Below are 10,613 nucleotides of genomic sequence, written 5' to 3' on the forward strand. Positions count from 1 at the left end.
TAAGTTTGGCGGCAAAAGTGAATAGCTAAAACTGTGACTTTATATATTTATAGATTATAAATTATAGATTATGGATAGATTTATAGACAGATGCTAAACTCCTTAGGTGTTTGTTTCGTTATAATAAAAAATGAATGGGAGGGTACGTGTATAGATTTGGGAAAGGGAGTATTTGACTCTCTTGTTTTAAACCCTTTATTATTTATTTTAAAAATGGGATGTAAGGTGTACGTATGATTCTAAAAGAGGAGTAATATATCTAACTTGAATTTTTGGTTATGTAATTTGATCTTGGGCCAAATTTCTTTGTGTTGATTTAAAAGTGGAAGATGGGGGGTGTACGTGTATTTAAAGAGGGAGTACTTGTCCCCTTATTTCTTTTGGGCCAGCACTTTTAATTGTTTTGGGGCTGAGAGGTGGTTGTTCTATTTTTTTGTTGGATTAATTTTGTGTTCATTCTTGGGTTCTTATTCGAGTTGAGTTGATTTATTATAATTATTTTTGGGCTGGAATGGAGTTAATTAAATCCGTGTGAACCAAGTATTTTTTTGCAAAAAATTGTTGGGGACATGTGCGGCCGAAATTAATCGAAATAATTTAGTTTCTAATCGGAGAAAATTCGTAATCCAATTGATAAAAATAATCGAAGTCTTAGGACGTATGCATCTTATTTATTTACTTGATTCCTTATATTGATTTATGTATTATTTTAAATTCCAGAGATGATATCTTGCAAGTGAATCGTGATCGCAAGGGAATGAATATATTTCGGATTAAGTTCTCGAGGTGGGCTCTCTTTTAAATAAGGATAATGTCCTAACTAGTTTATCAACGGGAATGAAATGTGAATGTGTTTATCATGCCGTATTCTTGGTTTTAACGTGCCTATCTGAAATGGCTTTGACATTTACTATTTAAATCGAATTCGGGTCCTTGTAGGGCCGCAAACCCTACTTGGATTAGTGTACACCTATGGTAGACCGTGTGCTAGCGTACGGGTTGCCGGTCTAGTGACTTGGTTTGTAGCCACATTCCAAATCATGTATGAGCAGATATGGTAAACGTCTATGGGAAAATGGCTGCGCAGCGGCGATATTTGAATGATGAAATATTTTGGTGCCTCGGGCCTTTCAAAAGCTAAAACCCTGATGGTTACCTGACAATGGCATGATAATAAATATAACTATTTTTTATAATTGTTTTCAGCATGAGTCCACTGAGTACTTTATAGTACTCAGTCCTGCATGTGTTTTCCCTAGGTTGAGCAGCGACGAGCTGGGTGGTGTTGAGCTTGAATTGAAGACTTGTTGGTTTTTATTTGGATTTTGAGTGTCGTCGTGTATGAAGACACGATGGCACTCTTTCTCTTGACTGCTACCGTTGAACCATGACTATTTTTCTAAATTATGTTTCGAGCACCTTTTACTTTTGGATTATTAATGATGATAAGTATCGACTTTGGATTAAATGCCAAGTATCACTCTGATTTTTCCTCTGATATTTGAATATTATATATTTGGTCATACTCTTTTGTTGAAACCCTAGATTGTTTCCCTTTTCTTAAAGTCCCTTTAGTTGCGACCACTTGCATTTATCAACCGTAAAAAGGATGGTAGTTGATACGCTCGGATTTTGCACTATTTTAAGGTCGTTATTTGGTCCATTTTTTATGTCAGACTCTCTGGACTCCAACGCGGCGACCGCCGGCCAAGGTGCGGCGGCCCGCCGGAGAAAGGCGACGAATCCAAGATGCCCTAGATTTGCTCCAAGATTTACCATATTTTGAAGATCTTTTCCTTCTACAACAAGGATTGACTTTCCCCTATAAATAAGACCTCAAGCTTCATCAAAAAGAGAGAGCTTCTACTTGCAAAATAAATCATAGAGATCAAGAGCTAGAGTACTTCACTTGTGCAAGGAGTTGGAGAAGGATTTCAAGAACATCAAAAACAACAAGGATTCAACCTACGGGTTTTATTTGCTTTAGTTTTATGTTCAAATTGTCTTCCCTTCAATCCATGTGTTTAGCTTATTTCATCATGTGTAACTAAACTCATAGGATTCTAGGGATGTGTTAGTAACGACTTTGATTATATAATTCATTTTTCTATTTAATATCCGTTTTGTTTTTACTTAGTTTCTTCCCTAAGTAGTTTTGATGCTGCATGATTGAGTGACACAATTGTGTATGATTTAATATAGCTTGCTTCATAACTGTGAGAGATTCTAGCGAGTTAGATTCACTTAGTAGACGCTACAGTTAGCTTCCCTTAAAACGGCACTGTTAATTGAGAGTGGGGACTTTTCAAGGGTCTTGGAGCTTTCGGAGTTACGTGTTAGGATTGACAACCCTAATCTTGTAATCAACGTTTGCATCGCATGAGCATAAGCTAGGTGACTCGTCCTATCAAAGTAATAACTGTGCTAGGGTATTGTAGTTTGGAATTTGTATAACCATAACTGTGAACGCACATCCCTGGGATTCCCTTATCTCTATCGATTGTCTCTGTGTTTTACTCGCATTTAGTTGTTAATTGTCTTCTATTGTTTTCTGTTTTCAAAGTTTTCCAAAACCTTCTGTTCTTCCAAATAGTTACTGAGTCCTAGTAGAGGATAGACAATTTGTATTTGCCTTCCCCGTGTTCGATATCCTGGTACTGACCTTTGGCTATACTATATATACTCTGTATACTTGCAGGTTTAATAGTGCTAAAATATAGTGCATCAGTCGTGACAGTTATACTTCGACAACATGTGATGTTCGGTTTCCTGGATAAAATAGTACCAAAATGGTCTAGGATTGAGTTGTGAGATTATTTTAGTTGCAGGGATTAACTATGACTAATTATCCCATGATTGTCCATCTAGGATTGCGTTGTGGGATTGAATATCATGAACCAAACACACTACATATATAATCCCGGGATAAAATCTTGTAAACCGAACGCCCTCTAAGGGGCTTCTTGGTATGACGGAATGGAATGATGAGAGAATGGAATGAAGATATAATAGAGTGACAATTTCATTCCATTCTTGTGCTTGGTATGTGCATCAAGGAATACAAAGGGAATGAAATTGTTATTACTTGATTTATTACATTCATATGCTTGGCAACTACAAATGATATAGGAGTGGAATGGAATATGAATAATTTATATGTTGATTCAAAACAAGAGCATGCTTCAAAACAAGATAAACAATGCAAATTTAAGCTATGAATTACTGGATCTAAGCTAACGGACTAAGCGAAAGGACATACGAACAGAAACAAACCATAATTATGCAGATCCAAAACTAAGAACACCAGATTTGATAAATTATAACACGAAATAGTATGGATCCATGGAATTAAATGTTAAACAAGTTAGATCTACTAGATCCTAATAACTACCAGCTGCGAGAAGCATCTAACAAACCCAAATCACACTCAACATCATTAAATCCACATAGAACTTCGAGAGAAACTTCGATAGCATCATTAATAAAAATAGAGTAGTATATTGAATGAACTTCATTTCTCTTTAATTTATATAATATTTATTTTGTCAACAACGATTGATTTCATTACTCCAAGTTATTTCAATGAAAAAATCAAGTAATAAAAATGCAGTTTTTTACAAATTTTTAATATCGACGGCTATGTAGAGTCGTTCACATGCTAGTTGGTAGAAACATTATCAAATCACGGTTGGACAAGATTTAAGATATTTAATAGTTGTCGTTGGTTAATTATCGTCCAGACACTACAGCAAAAAAATTTGCTAAGGACATTTGTTAGTGCAAGCAAGGACGCTATTTTGTATTTCCAAATATACCACCAACACTTTCAAAAACGTCCTTTTTATTAGTATCCCAACTAAAATTAGAGAATGCAAATGGAAGCGTCCAAAAAATGTAAAAAATTGAATTAATTTGTCATTCATTTAGTAAAACAAATACTTCTTGCGTCCCAGATTAAGAGTTACACTTTGACCGGGCACGAATTTTAAGAAATGTAAAAAAGAGTTGGTGGAAAAAGTTAATGGAATGTGAAATATTTTTTATTTGATTTTATAATAAAATGTGAGTGAATTGAGTTAGTGGAATGTGGGACCTACTTACTATTTATAGTAAAAATGAAATGTGACTCTTAATTGGAGACGGTCTGAAATGAAAAAGTGTGACTCTTAATTAGGGACAGAGAGAGTAATTAGGAGTATTAGTGTAAACTAATATCACACCCGTGCGTTGCACGACTCATATTATTTTTCTTATTGTAACTTTAAGTTATGAATTAATTAATCGAATAGAATGAGAAATAATATGATTACATAGACTCTAAAAATCACAAATACATTAAGATAAAAATAAATAAAATAAAATTAGCATATAATAATAAAATATTCCTAATAGTAGTATTAATTTTGCAAAAACTTCTTTATAATCAACAAAATAAATTAAAAATTTTAAATATTCACTACTCATAATAACTATTTCTAATTGTCCATTTATAATCTAATAGTAGATGAATATGTTTTAAGAAAAATAAAAGTAAATGTATTTGACTTGCACACGCATAAAAGGTCAAAACACGAAGCCCCTAATTTCTAATGGCCCGCTACAATTGGCTGGACAAGAAAATAAAGAAGACCAATTATTGTTTTAGGGTTTCCAACAGAGAAGTTGATAAAAAAAAATTAAATTAAATTCTAAACTTTGTTTACTCGTGAAATGGTACCATAAATAAAATAATAGAAAAAAAATTATTCACTATTATATATAACTGAAACTTTGTTTTATTAAATTGATAAATAGTGGCACGAAACTTTCCTCTGCATAAAGTAGAATTTGTGTAAAATACCATCAACAAATAAATGAAATAATGCAAATGTCAAATACAATTTATTAAGAACTAATTCAGTAATAATTATTTGTAAACACAATACATGAATTACCACAAATTTAATGAAAATGTGTGGCTTATTACAATAAATCAGAATTAACCATTGAAATTAATAATTACCACAAATAAAAAAATGTACTCCCTCCGTCCCCCATTACTTGACACGGTTTGACCTGGCACGGGTTTTAAGAAATGTAATGGAAAGTGTGTTGAAAAAGTTGGTGAGATGTGGGTCCTATTTTTAAAGTATTAGTTTTATAATAAATGTAAGTAGGAATGAGTTAATGGAATATGGGGTCCACTACCAAAAATGGAAAAGGTGAAGTGTGTCAAGTAATGGGGGACGGACCAAAATGGCAAACAGTGTCAAGTGGTGGCGGCGGCGGCGGCGGCGGCGGCGGCGGCGGTGGTGGCGGTGGTGGTGGTGGTGGTGGTGGCGGCAGTTGTGGTGGTGGTGGTGGCAGTAGGAGTAGCAGTAGCAGTAGCAGCAGTGGTGGTGGTGGTGGTGGTGCCGGCGGCGGCGCAGTAGCAGCGGCAGTAGCAGCGGCAGTAGCAGTAGTAGTAGTAGTAGTAATAGTAGCAGTAGCAGCAGCAGGTACCGTTTTATGGAATTTATTATAAATTAAATTAATAATAAATGTGTCATAATTTATTTGGCCTTTCAATATAATAATGGCAAATTTTAGATGTCCATTAATCAATAATTAATTTTCAATCATGGAAAACGATTCATTTCATACCAGTTATTCCTCTCTCTTCCAAAAACGTTCATTAATCAATAAATAATGTTCGGTCATGGAAAATGGCTCAATTTATACCAATTATAAATATACCGAAATTAAATCGGTTAAAAGTTCAAAGGCATTTTAATGATTTTAATTATTATATAGAGTAAAGGTCAAAACTGGTCCTGAACATATGACCATTTTACGATTTTGATCCTAAACTTTATTTTTCGGATTTTTTGGTCCTGCATATTTCAAATCGGATCACAATTGGTCATCCGTCAATAGTTCCGTTAATCATATAACAGTCAATGGGTTTAACCCAATTTTGACCAAATTATACTTTTAATTCTGACTTTTAAGTTACTAATTAATTCCCTAATTATTTTAGTAAATATTCGATTAAAATCAGAAATATATAAAAGAATTAGGGTTCTTAGCATCCAGAGATCTTAGCGCATCCCTCCACGGGCGGCTTCATGAGCCACTCTGGTTGGAATTCGTGGAACGAGAGCATCAAGATGGGAGTTCCGATCGCCGCCTGGCCGATGCATTCAGATCAGCCCATCAACGCCGTTCTCGTCACGGAGGTGCTCGCTGCCGGTGGGCGAGGTTGTGACGGCGGAGATGGTGGAGGATGCTGTGAGGAGGCTCTTGCGTCGGAGGAGGGTGACGAGATCAGGAAGAGGGCGGAGGAGATGGCTGCCGTCGTCCGTGGGGCGACGGAGGAAGGCGGCGCGTCGCGGCTTGAGATGGATGTGTTATTGATCATATTAGGCGAACATGAGCTTTAATGAACTTACAAGCTTTCTTGTTTGAATCGATTTTTTAATTGTCTAAGTTGTTTGGATCGATTTTTTCAATTGCTATGTTGTTTGAGTCGATTTCTTTTAATGGTTATGTTGTTTGAGTCGATTTCTTGTGTGAATCCATTTTGTTCTTCTTCTTTTTTTCTTTTTATTTATAATCATTTAACTGTAATGAGTATTTAAACAATTTTTATTGTATGAGATTCTATTATATATTTCTGATTTTAAATGAATATTTACTAAAATAATTAGAGAATTAATTAGTGGTTTAAAAATCAGAATTAAAAGTCTAATTTGGTCAAAATTGGGTTAGACTCGTTGACTGTTATAAAATTAACGGAACTATTGACAGAGGACCAATTGTGATCCGATTAATGTGCAGGACTAAAAAATCCAAAAGATAAAGTTTAGGACCAAAATCATAAAATGGTCATATGTTCAGGACCAGTTTTGGTCTTTACTCTATTCTATAACTAAACGATAATTATAAATAATTTAATTTAACATGTTAAATATGGCCGTTACTAACTTTAAAATTTAATAATTTTTTCAATTCATAAACTAGTTTTTCAAAATGTCCCAAAATTCATCTTTTATATATATAGAGATTTTATAACCAAACGTGCTGAAATCGTTTACATGTACACATTCATGCACACAGCAGAAAATGAAATCAATTGCTCCATTAACGAAATTAATTAAGTAGTACAATAATAATCCATAACAACACTAACGATTTTATTTAACATTCCAACACTTCCACCATAGTACTACTAGTATTTACCATTCATTTTAATTTGGCACCAAATCAAAGCGTGCAACCTCCTCAACAAAACACTGCATATTCATATAAGACGAGCCTCCCTCAGCCACCGCCGCCTCCGCCGCCTTCTTCCACTTAAGCGCATTCACCCTAATCTCCTCCGCCCGGGGCCCACAGACCACTGCCTCCAGCACCCTCGCCACCTCATCCCGGGGAACAATCCTCCCCTCCGCATCCCCTCTACACATCCTCACCCCGACCTTGAAAACATCAACCATAAACTTGGCATTGGTCACTTGATCACCCCACTGCGGGAACGCCGCCACCGGCACCCCACTCGCTAACGCCTCCATAGTTGAGTTCCATCCACAATGCGTCATGAAACAGGCCGTGGAGGGGTGGGCCAGCACCTCCTCCTGCGGGCTCCACTGCACGTTCCTCCCCCTCTCCCCTACCTTGTCCAAAAAGCCCTCCGGTAGAACATGCGGCTTCCAGTTCTTCTCCCGTGGCAGCGGCCTCACCACCCACAGAAACGCCCACCTCCGACTCTGCTAGCCGGTTTGCTATCTCGTCCACCTGCTCCTGCAAAGCAATTGGGGACCCACAAATATAATTTTGACTATAGAGCCAGCTTGACTCAAATATTTTATATAGTACTTCCTATGTTCTATAGTAATAGAGTCACTTTGTCATTTTGGTATTATTTGGTACGTTTCATAGTAATAGAGTCATTTTCTTTTTTAGTAAAAGTCAACACATTTTTCCACATCTACTTTACTCTTTCTTACTTTTTTCTCTCTTTCATCTCTAACCTTTTTTTGTTTTCCACTTTATTCTCCCTTTAATTAACTCACCTAACACAATTTTTCTTAATCTTCGTGCCGAAAAGAAACGCCTCTATTACTATATAACGGAGGAAATACTAGATATTTTGTAGTGTTGTTAATGAATGAAAAATAAAGTAAGAGAAAAAAAAATAGAAATATATTGTTTTCATTTTATTAAATATTTCATTCTTAATGACACATTCAAAAAAGGGAACATTTCATTCTTACATAGAGTAATAAGATGTGGTCGAGAGATTAATGAATAATGGTCCATGAGATACCATCACAAAATTAAACTGAAATTTGTTTTTATGTCATTGATTGACTATGTTAATAATAATATTACTTTATACATTATGTTAATAATAATTCCTCCGTCTACGAAAAATATTCTCATTTATGGACCTGATAAGATTTAGTGAAAAATAAGTAGGAGCAGTAAACCAAGATCCATGATTGTCAATCTTAATACTGTATGCAACCCCACCGCGCCTAAAATATTACTAATACTAATAAAAGTTTAATTCCAAAAAAGAAAATTAGAATTTGTAATAGTAGCAGAGTAGTTAAAAAAATGTACCTGCTGCAGGTGCAAGACGTTCCCGAACGATATGTAGACCACCGACCGTGGCGGCTTCGAATCTAGCCACTCGATGCAATCCTCCGCCTTAAAGAAGTCGGCGCGCAACGCCTTAGATTCCGATCCCAATTCCATCTCCTTAAATAGCGGGCCCACAGTTCTAATGGGACGGCCAATAATTCGAGACATGTATTCAATGTTTTCACCTTCCATCTCTTCAAAAGTATCCATCAACACGCAGAAGGGTATCGACAAATTACGGAACTGCCCCAAGATGGTGTCCCGCAGAAAATCGTGCGGACTCCTCGGATGCAAGCTTTCAGGAAACTCATCGTGTCTTAGCAGCGGCATGCGCGGGAGCTGGACGTCCATCTCCGGCTCCTGCGCGGTCGGGAAAGGCACGAGGCCGTTGTGGTAATGGTAGTACTCGGAGAAGCACGCGCACGACTGAGTCCAGAGGACCGCGTTGGGGATGGAGAGGCTCTCCGCCACGTCGGACATCCACGGGATTAATGGGCTGTTGATGAGGCACGAGACCGGACGGCCCGCTTCGGCCTCTTTACGGATCAATTGGGGGAGCTTTACTCTTCCGGCTGCCTCGATCTGGGCGAGGAAGGCTCGGAAGTCGTCGCGGCTGGGACTGTTGAAGTCCCAGCCGTCGTCGAAGAACTGGAAGCGGATGGCGCCGCGGCCGCAGGGGGTGGGGCTGCCGTCGTCGGTGATGTTGTTGGCCTTGCGGATGCTGACGCCGGCGGCTTCGGGGGTGCAGAAGGTGATGAGGGCGCCCAAGGCGGCAGCCGAGGCGGAGGAGGGGGTTGACGTGGCCTTGTCCCGGGAAGGAGACCATGAATGCATGGATGTTTTTCCCGCTATTTGCTGCCATATCTACTTTTTTGTTTTGTTCTTGTTAATAATTTAGCAAGTGCTTGTATGATTTCACAATATGGGGAGAGATTAGGGGAATCATTATCAAGAAAGTTAAAATATTGGTCCACCACCAGCTATAGGGTTTGTGGTGGAGCTGCATGAGTTGGAGGCAACTTAGAGGGAGACAACACCTAAAAGGCTTCTTCGTATGATGAAATGGAATGAAATGAAAATGAGAATAAAATGACAATTAATTCCATTCTTGTGTTTGGTAAGCGCAGCAAGGAATACAAATAGAATGAAATTGTTATTCCTTAATTGATTCTACTAAAATAGATATTTATTCACAAAGACTTTTGCCAAATATTTTGGATCATATTTCTTTTGTACAATACACGTAAATGAGTGTGTGCATATGTGGCGTGTGTGTTATTTTTTACAATTATTAAAAATTTTAATTTTAATTTTATTATAAAACTGAGATGATATTAAATTTAAAATAAGAAAATAAGATAATATGTTTAATTTTGTTAAAATTTAAAATAAGAAGAAAGGAGAATGAAATGGAATGGAATGATTATTCCTTAGCTAATGGAAGGATCAGAATGACTATTCTCATGTGGAATGGAACAATGATTCCTAAGGCCTAAGAGGAAAAAAAATACTACCAAGCATGAGAATGAAATATAGATAGGAATGTCATTTCATTGTCTCATTCAGTGTTTTAAAAATCGGATCGGACCGACCGATTCGGCCACAAATCGGTGTACTGTCCGGTCCGATTGAGCATGTTAAACCGTCTTGAGGTTGAGCCGTTTTGACTAGGTTAAGCCGCCCAGCCCAGTTTGACCGGAAACCGGAAATCGGTTCAGCCGGTACATTTAATTTGAATTTGTTGCAATCCTGTCGCAGTGCTCTCCCTCGTCCCCCTAAGCCTGCTCCAGCCCCAAACTCAATCGCCAGCCCGCCGCTCCAGCACCATCCGTTTGCTTGATCGCCGCTGGAGAACCCCTCCATTTGGCAGCAAAAGAAGCTAGAACGGTGCTTCAGTGGTGAAATGAGTAAAAGAGTAGGAGCATCTCCAATGCCGGCTAGCCGATTCACGTCGCTAGCCGTTCGGCTAGCCGAACCATTGGAGGCGGCAAGCGGCAAATCGGCAA

At 37.6% G+C, this 10,613-nt stretch overlaps 2 pseudogenes across 1 annotated transcript; one reads left to right on the forward strand and one right to left on the reverse strand.

Annotated features, from left to right (window-relative positions):
* The first annotated feature begins 6,086 nt into the window (after positions 1–6,086).
* Positions 6,087–6,401, forward strand: LOC148933900 (zeatin O-glucosyltransferase pseudogene; annotated as a pseudogene).
* A 678-nt stretch (positions 6,402–7,079) lies between these two features.
* On the reverse strand, positions 7,080–9,681 carry LOC125220118 (gallate 1-beta-glucosyltransferase-like; annotated as a pseudogene). The gene is made up of 2 exons (XR_016128981.1): positions 8,587–9,681; positions 7,080–7,761 (listed from the first exon to the last, which is right to left on the reverse strand). The product of XR_016128981.1 is annotated as a gallate 1-beta-glucosyltransferase-like (transcript).
* Between the last annotated feature and the right edge of the window lie 932 nt (positions 9,682–10,613).

This window comes from Salvia hispanica, chromosome 1, assembly GCF_029641045.1.
Source record: "Salvia hispanica isolate PSC_SH4W2 chromosome 1, Shi_PSC_v1, whole genome shotgun sequence".
Taxonomy (NCBI): Eukaryota; Viridiplantae; Streptophyta; class Magnoliopsida; order Lamiales; family Lamiaceae; genus Salvia; species Salvia hispanica.